The sequence below is a fragment of the Stenella coeruleoalba genome (genome assembly GCF_951394435.1).
Source record: "Stenella coeruleoalba genome assembly, chromosome: 7".
NCBI classification, from domain to species: Eukaryota; Metazoa; Chordata; class Mammalia; order Artiodactyla; family Delphinidae; genus Stenella; species Stenella coeruleoalba.
This window is the reverse complement of record NC_137153.1, coordinates 75,408,089-75,424,955: the sequence shown is the minus strand read 5'-3', so window position 1 is coordinate 75,424,955 and position 16,867 is coordinate 75,408,089. Positions and strand designations below refer to the sequence as shown.

Below are 16,867 nucleotides of genomic sequence, written 5' to 3'. Positions count from 1 at the left end.
GGTGGGGTAATAGGAAAATAGGTATTCTCATACATTGCTCTTGGAAAAATACATTGGCATAGCTTCTATGAAATACTGTTTGACAATTACCTATCAAAATCGTAAGTGCATGTACCCTTGTTTAGGTCATAGTTTCTCAACTTGGGCATTATTGACATGTTGGGCCAGATAATTCTTACTCTGTGCATTGCAGGATGTTTAGCAGCAGGCCTGGCCTCTACCCACTGGATGCCTGTAGTACCTCTCCCTCCAGTGTGGCAACCAAAATTGCTTCCAGACGTTGCCAAATATCTATGGGGGACAAAATTCCCCTTAGTCAAGAACCACTGGTTGAGGGTTTTCTTATTACTGCATAACAACAAACTTAATGGCTTAAAACAACAACTATTTGATTTGCTTGTGATTCTGAGATCTGGATTGCACTCAGCTGGGCAGTTCCTCTGCTGTTCTTGCCAGTGGTCGCTCATATGGCTGTATGTGTTTGGTGTGGCAGGTGGGGCTGACCTCAGCTGGGATAGTGAGGTGGCTGGCTCTTTTCTCTCTAAGATCATCTCTGGTCCTCTTTCCCTACACATGGTCTCTCGGTATAAAGAGAAGGTGAAGGTACAACACTCTCTGTGTGTGGTTTCTCCAGCGGGGTAGGCAGATTTTTACCTGGCAGCTCAGGGATACCAAGGACACAAAAGTGAAAGCTGGGGCTTCCCTGGTGGCTCAGTGGTTGAGAGTCCGGCTGCCGATGCAGGGGACACGGGTTCGTGCCCCGGTCTGGGAAGATCCCACATGCCACGGAGCGGCTGGGCCCGTGAGCCATGGCCACTGAGCCTGTGTGTCCCGAGCCTATGCTCCCAATGGGAGAGGCCACAACAGTGAGAGGCCCGCGTACAGAAAAAAAAAAAAAGTGAAAGCTGCCAGGCCTTCTTAAAACTGTTGCTTATGTTCAGCTAAGCAGTTTTCTACATTTCTATATAAAGTGAAGAACCTGTCCAGAAAATTCTTGGACCTTAACGACTACTTTTGATTTATTTCGTATCTGGATAAGGCCAGTCCAAGGAGAGGTTATGCAAAGCATTTGCCATTGGCCTCTCCTGAGTCCATAATATTCCAAAGCCTAGATTCCCTGCTCCTTAAGGCTAAGCTTGTCCTGGTCCTTCCTTTTTCACCATTATAAGTAATCTTCCTTCTGAAATTTCTTTTTTTTTTTTTTTTTTTGCGGTACGCGGGCCTCTCCCTGTTGTGGCCTCCCGCTATTGTGGCCTCTCGTGTTGTGGAGCACAGGCTCCGGACACGCAGGCTCAGCGGCCATGGCCCACGGGCCCACGGGCCCAGCCGCTCCGCAGCATGTGGGATCTTCCCAGACCGGGGCACGAACCCGTGTCCCCTGCATCAGCAGGTGGACTCTCAACCACTGCGCCACCAGGGAAGCCCCTGAAATTTATTTTTTTTTTAAAAATTAATTTATTTATTCATTCATTTTTTGCAGCCTTGGGTCTTCATTGCTGTGCGCGGGCTTTCTCTAGCTGCAGCGAGCAGGGGCCACTCTCTGCCGTGGTGCACGGGCCCCTCATGGCGGTGGCCTCTCCTGTTGTGGAGCATGGGATGTAGGCTCACGGGCTACAGTAGTTGTGGCCCACAGGCCCCAAAGCGCAGACTCAGTAGCTGTGGCACACGGTCTCAGCTGCTCTGTGGCATGTGGGATCTTCCCGGACCAGGGCCCAAACCCATGTCCCCTGCCTTGGCCGGCAGACTCCCAACCACTGCGCCACCAGGGAAGTCCCCCTTCTGAAATTTCTGTTCTTAGGGTTAACATCCTTTAGATCTCAGTTTAACTATCACTTCCTGTGTTCAGTTGACCCTTGAATAATTTGGAGGTTAGGGGTGCTCACCCTATATGCAGTTGAAAATTCTGGTATAACTTTGCAGTCGACCCTCAGTATGCCAAGGTTCCACATCCGTAGATTCAACCAATCTTGGATCATGTAGTACTGCAGTATGTATTTATTGAAAAAAAATCCACCTATAACCGGATCCATGCAGTTTAAACCTGTGTCGTTCCAAGGTTCACTGTATTCCGTGACCGTATTATCTTAAATACCTCCTACCCTACCCCACCTCCAACAACTTGTGAAGCGCTTTTGAAGCCCCTTCTGACATCACTTTTCCATTGTTGCGTTGGCCAAAGCAAGTCACGTGGCCAAGTTGAGAGTCATCATGCGAGGGGACTTCCAAGGACATGAATACTGGGAGGTGTGGTTCATTGAGGACTTTCGATGTAACTTCTATACCACTCATTATTCATAATTTTGTTTATCTCCTTTAGAGAGTTTATCACAACCTATATTATCATTTGCTTATTGATTTACTTGTCTGTTTCCTTCTATTAGTGAGAGGAATATGTACTGAAGTGCACTGGTGTCTGATACCTTGTTCTCTTCCAGAATCTCTCAGTGTTTGGCACACAGGCCAATAATAAGTATTTGTTGAATAAATAACTGAGCTCTGAGTTTTCTAAGCTATGTTCAGCTCATTTTACAAAAGACCCTGTGGTGATGTGACCAGGGAGTGGGTTGAAATTCCTTCCTCCATTTTTAAGCACCTTGTACATTTTAACAGTGGTTTTCTGAAGACAATGTCTCAGTCTTTAAACTGACACACCTTTAAGTGTGGTAAATTCTTACATCTGAATGGAACATAAAATCAGATTTTTCTACTTCTGTCATTTTCGTCATTTTTCCATTGTACTCTTAGAAACTTGGGGTATATTTGATGACTTTTGTTAGTTTATACTATCTCAAGTAATCTTTTAAAATTAATTAATTAATTAATTTTTGGCTGCATTAGGTCTTCGTTTCTGCACGTGGGCTTTTCTTTAGTTGCGTCAAGCGGGGACTACTCTTCATTGTGGTGCGCGGGCTTCTCATTGCGGGGGCTTCTCTTGTTGTGGAGCATGAGCTCTAGGCGCAGGCTTCAGTAGTTGTGGCTCGCGGGCTCTAGAGTGCAGGCTCAGTAGTTGTGGCGCATGGGCTTAGTTGCTCCTCAGCGTGTGGGATCTTCCTGGACCAGGGCTCAAGCCCGTGTCCCCTGCATTGGCAAGCGGATTCGTAACCACTGCGCCACCAGGGAAGCCCTCAAGTAATCTTGATTATCTTTCAAAATAGTCTCTCATTTCTTTAGCGAGGAATGTAGAAATGTTACAAAAGGGATTTGTGGAATTGAGCGGGACTGATGGTAACTTCTGAAAATCCAAGTTGTTAACTATGGATTTTCAAATCACTGGTGATTTCAAGTTTCCTGAAGAGGTCTTTTGTCATCCTGGTGGCCCTGAGACTACAGGGATTTTTTTGTTTTTCTTGTAGTTTACTTAGTCTTTAATAATATCTATGGAAAATGCAGAGAGCTTTTATGCAATATACTTTGGGGAATTTGGTAGCTATAAATTTATGCAGATAAGGTACTCCTGATTTTGCTTTTTCTTTCTAATTATGCTCCTTTGAAGAGTTCACAGGATTCTTAATCTTTTAAAATAGAGTGAGTTTATGCTTCTTTGCTGGTTGCCTGGAAGGAAGGAACAGGAAAGAAGGGATAAAACCCAGGAGATAATGCATGATATCAGGATACTGGCATTATTTCAAATTAAAATCTATGTACATAACCAGCTTTCTCAATTCTTATACAAATTCACTCTTTAAAATCTATCAGTACACATCTATGTGTGAATATAATTAAAAGATGCTACATTTCTCATATGTGTTTTTTCAGTTTACATATATCTTGCAATCCCCATACAGCAAACGTAAGATAGTGGTGGCAATATTGTATATATCTTAGGCATCATATAAGAAAATCTTAATCAAAACCGACGGTAGCAACTCTTGTAGTAGCAACTTCATTCTAGCTGAGTGACCTCAGGCTACTCATTTCTCTTCTTAGGAACATTAGGAACAGTGTCCTCAATTGTGAAATAAGACGACTGGGGAAATGTCCCTTCTAGTTCTTGGGTTTGGGTGCCAGCAGCAAAGCAATATAATTTATATAAAGATGCCTGTTGGGCTTCCCTGGTGGCGCAGCAGTTGAGAGTCCACCTGCTGATGCAGGGGACACAGGTTTGTGCCCCGGTCCGGGAAGATCCCACGTGCTGCGGAGCGGCTGGACCCGTGAGCCATGGCCGCTGAGCCTGCGCGTCCGGAGCTTGTGCTCCACAACAGGAGAGGCCACAACAGTGAGAGGCCCGCGTACTGCAAAAAAAAAAAAAAAAAAAGATGCCTATAAAGGTCCTTAAAACAGAAAAATACTAAGGGTATATAACTTAGGAGGGTTTTGTACAAAATTTGAAGGTAGAAATCAGGATGGGATATCACTTTTTTCAGAGTAAAATGTCAAGTTATTTAACAGGAAAAAGAAAAGACAATGAATTCCTAATTAATTAACAGAATTTAGAGGCTTAAAATAAAATAAATATTTTTTTCCTTTCTCTGAAATGACTGTGTCAGAATTTTAGCTATATCAGAATTGCTTACATCATACTTTAAAGCAAGTATCCAGAGAGTTGAACTGGAAATATGTACAGTCCTCATAACAAGCTGATGAAGTGTGAGAATGAGGTTAGCTGGATGGAAGGACATAAAGAAAGGAAAGATGGTTTTGTAGACACTCAGCTGTACCACAGCAGAGAAAGTTCACACTAACATTCTGTAATGTTGTTGCACTGGGTCACTGAGGGGGAAAGTTCCTCTAAGACTTTTAATTAATGTGAGGATGGCAAACAGCATATCAACACCTTCCTAGTGAAGCATTAATCACCTGGAGAATCATTTCCACACCCTCTACCAAATGTAACTGGGAGCAAGTATGAATAGAAAAACATGATTTAAAAACGATCTGTTCAGACCCTCAGAATGAAACACCGTAGGAATTACTTTCTACAGCTTGGGGGAAAACAGAAGGGAAAGAGTGGGTGATAGTCAAGCAAGGTTCTGTCTTAAAAGGGGGAGCTGGAAAATGCAAAGCAAGCAGAGGCACTAAAATGCTGAGCATGGAGGTGCACAAACGCTTTCCAAATCATGGTATTTTGTCCTCTGCCCTCTCTCGAAGGGCTCTGTGAACTCCTTTGTCATCCAGTCAGTAAGCAGTGTCACTCAACAACAGTGCTAGGCCCTGAGGATTTAAAAATGAATGAAGTTCACTTTTAATGAGTGAATCTCTGAATCTTCAGGTCCCCAATTCACCAGCTATGAGGGAGTGGGTAGGATGGGAATAGCTGGTGGTAAGACCTGTTTAATAATCACAGTGCCGTGTGGTAATGGTTGTAGCAGATGTGTGTGCAGAGCCATTGAAGCTGAGGGGAAGCCCCAAATGGTGACCCTAGAACGTTCACAGAGAGGGTGACATTTGATACAGCTTAGGGGACAAAAAGGACAGTGGCAAGTGTGGTAAAGTGTTGGGCCAGCCAAGGTACAGAATGGGAGAACTGGCATTTCAGAGAGATTGGGAAAGGGAAGCACATACAGAACCAGAGAGGTTTGCAAGAATAAGACATGTTTGGAGTCTGGCTGTAGTTTCTCACCATTAAAAAGAAAATTCTAGTTTCCTTTAGGTAATGCTCATTCTATGTATCTCATGGCCTTCACCTCCAACCTGGATCCAAAGAGCATTCAGTTTCCTGTCCCCAGGTTGTGAGTGTAACCTGATATATTTTCCAATTTAGTGAATTACGGAGGGCTAAAGAAGAGATGACCTGAGGCACCCGTAATGCAATTTGCTGAACACTTATGAGGTGTGCAGCTAAGGCCCTTAGAGCAGCGGTCCCCAACGTTTTTGGCACCAGGGACTGGTTTCATGGAAGGCGAGTTTTCTAGGGGAGGGCGGTGGAGTGGAGTGGGGGGTGGCGGGCGGCGGGATGGTTCACGCGGTAAGGCGAGGGGTCGGGAGCGGCGCGGAGCGGCAGGTGAAGCTTCACTCGCTAGCCCGCCACTCACCTCCTGCTGTGCGGCCCAGTTCCCACCAGGCCGTGGACCCGGGGTTGGGGACGCCTGCCTTACAGGATTACCGTATTTAATTCTCATAATGACTCTGTGGGCTAGGTACTATTATTATTCCCATTTTTAAATAAAACAACTGAGGCTTAGAGGCATCTTGTTCAAAGTTATATGGCAAGTGAGCTATGCAGTCTGCTTCTAACCCAGGCAATCTGACCGAAGGGACTCGGGTCTTAGTCAGTGTGCTATCCTGCCTCAAAAGTGTGAGCACTGCCACCACCAGGAATCAAAAAATATCCTATGAGCATCCCACCCAGCCTGGGGCCTTCCCTCCTCATATGGAAAAGACAGCACAATGGTGAGGGTGAGGGTGTCACCTACGGTGTGAGTGGGTAACATGGAGTTCACCAGCCAGATCTGCCTTCAAGGGAGGACATGCTACTCAGCTCTGAGTGCTGTTGACAGCTGGCCCTCTCAGGGACTGCCTCAGTTGCTGAGTCACCTTCCCAAAGTCGTACTACTTCCCAGAATGTACCACATCCAATGACTAATTCAGGAAGCGATATAAAGGTCCAGCCATGTAGGCCCAAAACTCTGATGAGTCAGGCTAGCTGCAGGGCCTCTAGGGGAGGTCTGCTGAGCCTGTTGTTGGGTTTACACTGAAGCTCCACTTCTCCTTCTGTCCCATCCTGCTTCCTGTCCCTCCCTCCACAGGTGTCAACCCCATGGGCATTCCTTAATGACCGTCCCACCACTCTGTCTCAGAGCCTGCTTCCCTGGGGACCCAATTGGTGACAACATTAATTCCATTCTGTGACCTCTCACTTTGTCTCCTTTGTAACTTCCTTTCATGTTAGTTTCAAAACCATGCGCCTTTCGTTTTTAAAGGACCTTTGATTTTCCATGTTCCGGATAAATATCTAAGAACAAAAGTTTTAAAATTCTCAAAGGTAGCTTACACAAAGATTCAGTCCCCCTCTTTTGGTTGTTATTGTTGTTAATAGAACTTATTTAGAGCTGTATTAGGTGCACAACAAAAAGCAGAAGGTGCAGAGAGTTCCCCTATATCCCCTGCCCTTCTCCCACATGCAGTCTCCCCTACTAGCAACATCCATTTGCTTTGGTTTTGGCAATAGATATAGGTTATGGAAGTAAGATCTCTTTAAAACCAAAACTTTCATTAAAATAGTTTATGTGAACTTTTCATTGTTATTTTTGATGTTTGAGTTGTTGGCTGACTTTATTCCAATAGGCTCTTGCTGTGTGAACTTGGCAGGCTCCTTAAAACTTTGAGTCCCAGTATCCTCATCTCTAAAATTGGAATAGTAATTATTGGGAGGATTAAATGAGATGTCCCAACTCTAAGCAAAGTGCCTGGCACATAATAAAGCTTAAGAAAATGGGCCTTTTAACATAAAGTTGGCACTGCACAGGTCACAGGGTATATTTGTTTCCTGTGGCTGCTCTAACACATTACCACAGACTTGGTGGCTTAAGACAAGAGAAATTTATTCTCTCAGGCTCCTGGAGGCCAGAAGTCTGAAATCAAGGTGTGAGCAGGACTGCTGTCCCTCTGGAGGCTCTAGGGGAGAATCCTTTCTTGCCTCTTCCAGCTTCTGGTGGCTGCTGGCATTCCTTGACTGCATCACTCCAATCCCTGCCTTCCTGGACACATTGCCTTTTCCTCTCTGCCTTCCTTTTATAAGGGTACATGTGATTGCAGCTAGGGCCACCCTGAAAACCCAGGAAAATCTCCTCAACTCAAGATCCTTAATTTAATCTGCATGGGCCCTGTTTCTCTGTAAGGGGACATTTCCAGGTTCTAGTGATGAAGATCTGATATCTTAGGGGGACTATTTTTTAGCCTACCACACAGGGTCACACAGTTCCTGTCCTGTCCTTACAAGGCATGGTCCTGGACATCTCACCTTTAGATTACTAAAATAGTCCTTTGTTCCCCCCAGTTTGTGGTTCAAAACCATCTGCCTTATTTTAAGAACATTCCTCCCTCTCCCAGAGGGGACAGTGGCTCCCAGGGTTGGGTGGTTTCTTTAAGGTCTCAGCACTAGACAGTGTTGCTGTTTTAGAGGCATCTTTCCAAGGTTTTATTTAATTCTGGGATGCACTCTAGCACTGTTTCTCAAACTTGCATATTCCCAGCATCTCTAATTCCGTAGATGGTGTGAGGTTTGGCAATCTAAAATTTTCAAAGTGTCCCACAGGAATTTTATCAGCCAAGATTTAGAAACATTGATTCCAGCAAAGTCCTGAACCAAAACCCTCGAAATAGGGAATTCCCCTTCCCGCCTGCTGGGTGTGTCATGGTTGCATGACTGAGGTTTTTTTAAAAGGGTGGAGAAAAAAGAAAAGAGCAACCCTGAAAACTGAACAGTCTATCTGTACAGTATTCCCTGAAAGAGCTCCCTAGCGGGAAAACTTCCAATTCTGGATTAAGTGGCGGATGGCGACAGCCTGGATTTGGCAGTCCTGCTGCTGTCACTAGCCCGGGACCTCGTAGGTCTGAGTGATAAAGCCCCGGCCGCGCCCTCAGCGGGAGCCAAGCTTCCCCTCGGTGAGAGCAGCTCCAGCTGTGGTGGCGGCCAGGCTATTCCAGCCCTAGTGTGGGTGTCCATAGAGAGGTACATCGCAGTTGGGGTGGGCGGGGGAGTGGCCTGCAGCGCCACTCCTGCAAGTGGCAGCCACTCCAGAGTGGCGCGGGCAGGGGGCGTGGGGAGACGTAGGTATATTTATTCTGGCGTGAGAGCGGGATGCTGGGACCGCTCTACGCTGCCGGAGGAGCTGTCCTGAGTCGAGAGCAGACAGTTCTCCCGAAAAGGCTAAGAAACCAGCGCCGGTGATTGGCCAGGTGGGGGCAGCCGTAGTGCGGTGGCCGAACGCACAGAAAAATTTCGGGAGTTGTGGAAGTCCCTTCGGGGATGATGGGGCGCAGTTTGGCTCAGCCAGGAGCGATGAAGGGGCATGTCCAGCTCAGCCGTGAGATGTTGGGGCGCAAAGTCAGGCTCCCTCGGGAGGTGACAGGGGTATAATGTCCAGGCCAGCCTTGGAGTGATGGGGGGCGCAGTGTCAGGCTCAGCCGGGAAGTGATGAAGGTGCAGAGTCAAGCTCAGCTGGGAGGTTATGGGGGCTCTGAGTTAGGCTCAACCTGGGGTTGATGGGTGCCGCAGCGTGGAGGCGCTGCTTGGGGGGGCCTGCTCCGGCAACCGGGCGGTCAGGTGCTGTTCCTGGGCGCCGCAGCGAGAGGCGCTGAGCGCCGACGTTCGCAGCTCGCCCTGAGCTGGGGCAGCGGGAGGAGCCCTGCGCGGTCACCGCCTCCTCCGGCCACAGGCTCCTCCTCTCCCCCCGCCTTCTTCGTCTCGCCTGCCCGAGCGCCCAATCAGCAGCCCTCGGCCCCGCAGAGCCGGGTTGCTTGTCTGGGCGGCGGAGGCTGAGCGCGACCCAAGCGAGCCGCGGCGCCCGCCGACCAGGGACAGGCGGGACTCCCGGAACCCCGCTTTGCCCCGCGCGGCCGCCCCCCACTTCACTGTCGCGCGGACGCTTCGGCCCGAGCCGCCTGGGCCACGATTCTCCTCCTCTTCCTCCCGGAGGGGAAGGAACGGAGACGGCGGAGTAGCTGCTCCGGAGAGAGCAAGCTGAGGCCCTTGCCCCTGAGGCTCGGGACTGGAGGAGGAGGAGGCGGAGGCGGAGGGAAGTGCGCGTCATTCCCGGGAGGAGAGTGTTTCACCTCCTGGCAGAGGCTGCGGCTGCCAGTTGCGTAAAAGCGGCAGCGGCGGCAGGCCGGGGCTGGAGGGGCTCCCTGACCATGGAGGGAAGATCCAGACCCTGGGACGCCAGGAGCTCGGCTCTGTGTCTTTGGACTGCTGTGTAGGCACCTGAATTAGCCGACGCTAAGCGGGGGAGGGGAAGGTAAGAAGCAACGGGGTCACCAGCCCCCGCCCCCTCCGCTCTGCCTCCCTTGCTGCCCGCTGGGGGCCACTGCCAGGACGCGGACCATGGTCCTCCGCTCCTTCCCGGCTCCCGGCAGTCAGGCATTGGGGCATTTCTATTGAAACGGCAAAATCCTCCCGCCTCCCACAGCACCCTCCCCCCTCTCCCACCGCGCGCCGCCTTTCTCCTCTTTGGATTAGGAGTAACAAGACTCCTCCGAGTAAGTCCTGTCCATAAGAAAGGGTCTTTGGGAACCACATCTTGATTTCTTTCTCTCCCTCGCTCTTTTCATTGCTTTTACGGGGAACCAAACAATGGACCTTTGAAAGTCGGTGTGAACAGTCTTAAACTTTCTGGAGAGGGCTGGCTTGGGGGAATAAACCCCACAGGAAGCCGACTACAGTGAAAGGTTGGTGGAATGTGCATTGCAGAGTTTCGGCTTCAGTGAGCGCGCGCGTACGCGTTTGGGGGTGATCTTTGTCTCTTTATTACCCTGGGTTGGTGCCCCCCCCGTCTCCCACCCCAGTTTCTTTTAGTTAAGGTAAGGCGACTCTTTAAGGTCTCGTGCAGCTTTCTTTAAAGCTGGGGAAAGGCTTAGCACTGGCCCCCACTTCCAGCTTTCCTCTGCAAAGTTGGGAGGTCTTGGCAAAGGAAGGGGGTCCGGCTCTGTGAGGACCCCTAAGTGCTGCGGTTAATGCTGGTTGCTACACCCCTTGTAATAAAACCAAGGTTCTGACGTCCCTGGATGCTGTCTGCTGAGGGTTGATTTGTGTCCCCAGATTTCCCGTGGAGCGGAAGCCGCTCACTTAAATTCTCCGCATTAGGTTAGGAAAACAGACTTTGATATATGTCTCCTTTCATCAGCAGTAAGAGTTAAGGATAGAGTGCTTAATAATTTTAAGAACTTTCATTCCGCACAGGAGCCACTCACTGGCTTGTGTTCACTCCCCTTGTTTCAGTGTGACTGTGATGCGATGTTGCATAATTACGCGTGTTGAGAGTGTGCAGATACTATCTTCGTGAGCTCTTCCCAGTACAAAGTGAGAAGAATTTAGAGGAAGGGGGATGGAGGGAGGTTTCACCTGAGCTGAGTGAAGACTGAGTCCTCAAAGCAGCCAGGCTTACCTGTTGGAAATGTCTCTGTTTTAAAAACAAATACATTTAGGTTCTCATGAACCTATGGGCAGGACAGGAATAAAGACGCAGACATAGAGAATGCACTTGAGGACACCGGGAGGGGGAGGGGTAAGCTGGGACGAAGTAAGAGTAGAATTGACATATATACACTACCGAATGTAAAATAGCTAGCTAGTGGGAAGCCGTTGCTTCGCACTGGGAGATCAGCTCGGTGCTTTGTGACCACCTAGAGGGTAGGGGTGGGATAGGGAAGTTGGGAGGGAGACGCAAGAGGGAGGGGATATCGGGTTTTTGTATATGCATAGCTGATTCACTTTGTTATAAAGCAGAAACTAACACAGCATTGTAAAGCAATTATACTCCAATAAAGATGTTAAAAAAATAAAATAAAAACAAATACATTTAAAATATTTAGCCTTATGGTTCTTTGGTTGTCTAGAAAGGAACTATTAATGTTTGTTTGACCCTTGAAGGAAACTTGCTGTTTTCAGAATTGGTCTGGGCATCATACTTTGGTTGTGTCTTTGATTAGCTATGCAAAGGGTTCTTTTGAGTGTGCATTTCTGGGCAAAGCAGAAGGTAGTGCACTTCCTCTGCTTAGTAAACATTGGCTAGCACCTTTTGATGCTTTATCCTTTACATTAAAACCACTCCTCTCAATTTTCTGTGTACCTGCACTACAGGATATGTGTGTGTGTGTGTGTGTGTGTGTGTGTGTGTGTGTGTGTGTGTGTGTGTGTAACTGGAAGTCTTGTGGTTTTCAGTTCAGTCCACCTGACGCTGTCTTATCTGAATGTGTTTACAGGCCCAGAAAAGTAAGATTAGAAGTGAACTCTGAGTCATCACCTGTTTCCCTTTAACAGTCTGTGAATGAGCAAGCAAGGGGAGGACTGGGCACTGTGTGTGTGTGTGTGTGTGTGTGTGTGTGTGTGTGTGTACAGGAAAATTGAATCAGTGAATTCTTACATGGTACTTGTTTAGATTTCCTTTGTCACAGCTAATTGAGTAAAAGTCTCTGTTTTTTTTTTTTAAGGATTATTGGGTTTTTTATGTTTATTTGTTAATTTTGGCTGCATTGGGTCTTGGTTGCTGCACGCGGACTTTCTCTAGTTGCGGCGAGCGGGGTCTAGGCGAATGGGGGCTATTCTTCGTTATGGTGCGCGGGCTTCTCATTGCGGTGGCTTCTCTTGCTGCGGAGCATGGGCTCTAGGCGCTGAGGCTTCAGTAGTTGCAGACCGCAAGCTTAGTAGTTGTGGCTCGTGGGCTCTAGAGCGCAGGCTCAGTAGTTGTGGCGCACGGGCTTAGTTGCTGGGCGGCATGTGGGATCTTCCTGGACCAGGGCTCGAACCCTCAGCATTGGCAGGCAGATTCTTAACCACTGCGCCACTAGGGAAGTCCCATGAGTCTCTTTCCTTGGTTTGGCCTATAACCCCTCAAATTTTCAAAAGTCAGGAAACTTTCACAACAGGAAACCAGAATGGGGCAACACCTCATTCATGTTCTAATAGAAATAATCAAGCCTGTTCTCAACCAGCTATCTTGGAAATGAAGAGGAAACAAAGCAGAGAGTAAGGTAGTCTTGTGGGCCATTTCTGAATTTGAAAAGTTACTACTTACTAGCTATGTGCCTCTGGGCAAGTTTCTGAAATTGAGAATGATGAACCACATGTCAGAAAGAGAAAATTTAAATTACCATTGTCAAGTTAACAGTTTTACTCACATGGGTTGCTGTATGTAAATGTGTACCTTGTAAAGTGCTGTAAAATATTTATGAGTATTGCATCATCCACCCACCCACCATCCCTTCAGCTAACAATTATTAATCACCTATTGTGTGTCAGGCTTTCTGGAAACAATCTGATTGCCCACTCTCTTTGTGGAGTGTTCTTTTTGGTAGGGAGAGGGAGTTGGATGAATTGGTTGAAATTCCAGAGGTCACAAGGAGCAAAGATAGGGACTTCCCTGGGGGTCCAGTGGTTAAGACTCCTCGCTGCCAGTGCTGGGGGCGCCTGTTCGATCCCTGGTCAGGGAACTAAGGTCCCACATGCCTCGAGGCCAAAAAAAAAAACCCACAAGGAGCAAAGATAACCTGGTGGCTTCCATCTATAAAGAAGGATAAAACAATCTCTGCTGTTGAAGAAATGAGTCTATTCAGGTACAAAAGGAAATGAACAATTAGAAAGCCCAATAAGTGTTTGGAGAATTATGCATAGAATGCTTTAAGAACCCAGAGGAGGATCAGATTGGGAATGGGAGGGGGAAGCAATTTAGTGAAAAGTAAAATTTACTAAATCAGACGTAATAGTAGGGACTGAAAACTGGTGTTAGACGTACCATTTTGAAATGTAAAGATTGGAGGACTTGAAGTCAGAATTGAGTTTAAAACAAAGCTCTGACAATTGTTAACCATTCGCTTATTGGGCAGATCCCCACATTCTTCACACATTGTTTCTTCATCTGTAAAATAACTTTATGGAATTCTTTGAGGATTAACTTTGATTTAATTTGCTGTGTATATGATAAAGTACCATACAAGCTAATGCTGTTTGGTACTTTCAAAATATGTTCTTTTTAAAAGCTGTAAATAGATACAGTTTATAACTTAGTCTAATTGGTCTCAGTCACAGATTTCTGTTTTATTGGCCCTTTCCTGAGTGTGCTGAATCCCATCTTGAGTGCAAGTCTTCAGCTGTTGTCATATGGTGAGTCTCACTTGTTCAGGCATCTTCATCTCAGCCATAGGAAATCTTTTCATCGCGTTTGGGTTGTGAACGCTAATTAGAAGGATGGGCTGTCTAGTACAGTACATCAATTGAGAGGGGCTTGTCTGGGTCTGTACTGTAATGTCCGTACTCTCCTCCCTCCCTCCCAAGTCAGGCTAGTCCTTCTGTTTGTCTTGATCCTAACAAAATGAATATAGAAAAGGAAAAAGAAAGGACAAGAAAAACTATACATCTGCGTTTTTGAGACCATGAAAATCACCCTTAATAGTTTTCTCCATTTGTATAGAGGTGTAATTTTTCAACTACACTATTAAAGAAAGGCTGTGCTCTCAATAGCAACAGCTGCTGTCTAGGTGAAACTTGAATCTGTAAGCAGTACTTGCTTTAATATACTTGCCTTAATTCTCTGCTTGAAATGGACTTCAGCTCATCTGACATTTTAATAAATTGCCTTTGATAGAAATCCATACTCAGTATTTAAAACTGCCATGTTAAATGTGACTTTTTGGGGGAAGGGTGATATGACTGTAAATCAGTTCGCAGGACAGTTACACATGCTGAATCTTAGTATGCAGTTTGAATGGGCCTCAAAAATAATATTAAAATGAGGAAGTTGAGACCCAGAGAGGCTAACTAATTAGGTAAGGTCATGTAGTAAATTAATGGCTGAGCAGGGACAAGAACCCCTTTGTCCCTAATTTCCAGCCAGCATATTTTTTTCTCCAATATACTCTAATTTGTTACTCTTTGGTTTTGTTAGCAATTTAGTTATTTTAATGTTTTAATAGTGAAATAATTTGCATTCTGGCTTAGAAATCCACTGCGCCCAAGTTTAAGGCAGACACTGTACCTTCTGTTTTGTTTGGGAGAATCTGGATGTGATATGGTGCACAGAGTGGGGTGAAGCTACTTGTAATAAGTTTGTCAGATAAGGAACTAAGTGTAAAAGTAACGTTAACTTTACTTGCATTTTTTATAAATAGTCTACTAATTTAAAATATTGTCGAAGTGCACATTTTTTAAAAGAAGCAAGTTCTTCTAAGTAAGAAACATTACTCAGATTTGTGTTGTGAAACATATGATAAAAGCATATTAGAAATAGGTTTGCATGTTCTTTTGTTTTTCCTGTACTTGTTTTGGGAAGCCTTTAATGCTGGTTGTTAGAAACTATGCCCAGCAAATATTTTGTTACATTCCCAAGATGTACAAGGCACTGTGCAAGTTGCTGTGAATGATACAAAGATGTGTGAGGCATAGGGTCTTTATTAAAATGTCTCTTTACAAAAAGTGAAACAGACTCAAAGCTGTGTATGACTTAAAACTTAGAATTGCTATCTCCCAGCAAATCAGTCCTTTGATCTAGTAGGCAAATCTGCTCTGAAATTGTTATTATTAGACTAACCAGACTTGTAACAAGATATTTATTTTCATTACATGGTGACAAGTGATAAACCTTTCACTTTATTTACTTTATCAGGGCCTCATCTTAGTTTGGACAATAAGTAAAACTTTGGCAACGTTCGATAAGATTTTATATTATGAAAAGTTTGCCTGGGAGAGTTTGTGGCGGTCTTAGCTTTAATGTATTTTAAAGATGACTTTTTTTTTTTTTTTGCGGTACGTGGGCCTCTCACTGTTGGGGCGTCTCCCGTTGCGGTGCACAGGCTCCGGACACGCAGGCTCAGCGGCCGTGGCTCACAGGCCCATGGCATGTGGAATCCGCGGCATGTGGAATCTTCCTGGACCGGGGCACGAACCCGTGTCCCCTGCATTGGCAGGCAGACTCTCAACCACTACGCCACCAGGGAAGCCCTAAAAATGACTTTAACATTGCACAGAAGTGCGACTGGAACATTGTTTTTGCCTGAAAAGGTTGCAGTTTAAGATAATCCATATTGAGGAACTGAGAAAAGAATTGTCCTCATTGACTTTGAGTTTGATGTTAGTATCTTAAAACATATGCATATTCACCACAAACTAGATGTCATGTCTGATTACTAAGTCTCTCCGAAGAGTGAAATTATTATTGACTTGGGGGCTCTTGCCTAATTACTGGCTTGTGCTTGGAGACTGCAAGCCTTCTCTTATCATAATGGTCTCTGCTAATGGTGACTCACTTCCCTTAAGAATGAGTGAGGTTTTTTGTTTGTTTTTTTGTTTTTCAATATACAACGAGGTTGGAAAATTCATTATTAACACTTAAGAGATTGGAAAGATTAAGTTTAGCACAAGGACAAATGCCTGATTCCGGTTACAGAATAAATTAGAAAAATGAGTTACTTTTTTAAAAATTGTGGCTAAAAAACTCCCACATACATACCATTGTTTTTAATACCACCAGTGCCACCACTATAAAGTCAACGTTGTATGAGGATTTAAAAAATATTATACTTCTTTAATGCAAAAGATATGGCTTTAATTGTTCAATAGGTGCTTGGTGATAGCCATTCCCCAGCCATCCAATGCCATATACTCAGACAGATTGAAGTGCTAGTAATGTTGAGAAGCTAGCAATTTGGTAGCAAGTGGGCTGTGTATGAAGGTATAGGTGAAAAGGCCAAATGAGAGAGAAATCATCTTATCTGCATGATTAATGACATCTTTTGATGGATATTAGTTGCTGTTTGTCCAAGTGCCTGTCCTTACCATATGGCCTCCCTTCACAATATATGGTCAGTTCATGGATAACCTTCCCCGGCTGCCTGGTTACCATGTCGTCTGAACTTGGCTTTAGCCTTAAAGTATTTCTTCTTGCTCCCTGTTTGTGCTTTAGTCCTCATCACTTGAGCTCATTACTCAGCCCCTGTTTACCTGTCCTGCTACTGCTGGCAGTATTCTATCCCTGTTCAGCCATGCAAAGTCCAGCCTCTGCTCTGGTGCTGAGTAATTGCTCGTTCACTGGGGGTCCTGCCTTTTGACTCTCTGGTACCCCTGAATTTGACAAATGTCAAGGAGACCGTGGATGGGGTGTATATGGTCCCTATGGTAGGCCTAGGTTTCACAAGCCCTAGGAGGACAGGGGCTGTGATTTTTTTGTATTTTGGCCAGGAACTCAGGAACTCATCTGCAGGTGACACCTGCCAGCCAGCC

General features: G+C 45.9%; 1 protein-coding gene across 5 annotated transcripts in view; it reads left to right on the top strand.

Moving 5' to 3' along the window:
* CEMIP2 (cell migration inducing hyaluronidase 2) overlaps window positions 1–16,867 on the top strand; it is a 164,115-nt gene that overhangs the window by 76,593 nt on the left and 70,655 nt on the right. Inside the window, exon 1 of one of the 5 annotated variants that reach the window (XM_079925822.1) lies at window positions 8,650–8,838. The exons of 1 other annotated variant lie outside the window; for it this stretch is intronic. The gene's annotated coding sequence lies outside the window, so the exon portion shown is untranslated. 3 more of the 5 variants (XM_079925818.1, XM_079925820.1, XM_079925821.1) reach the window with 3 other exon arrangements.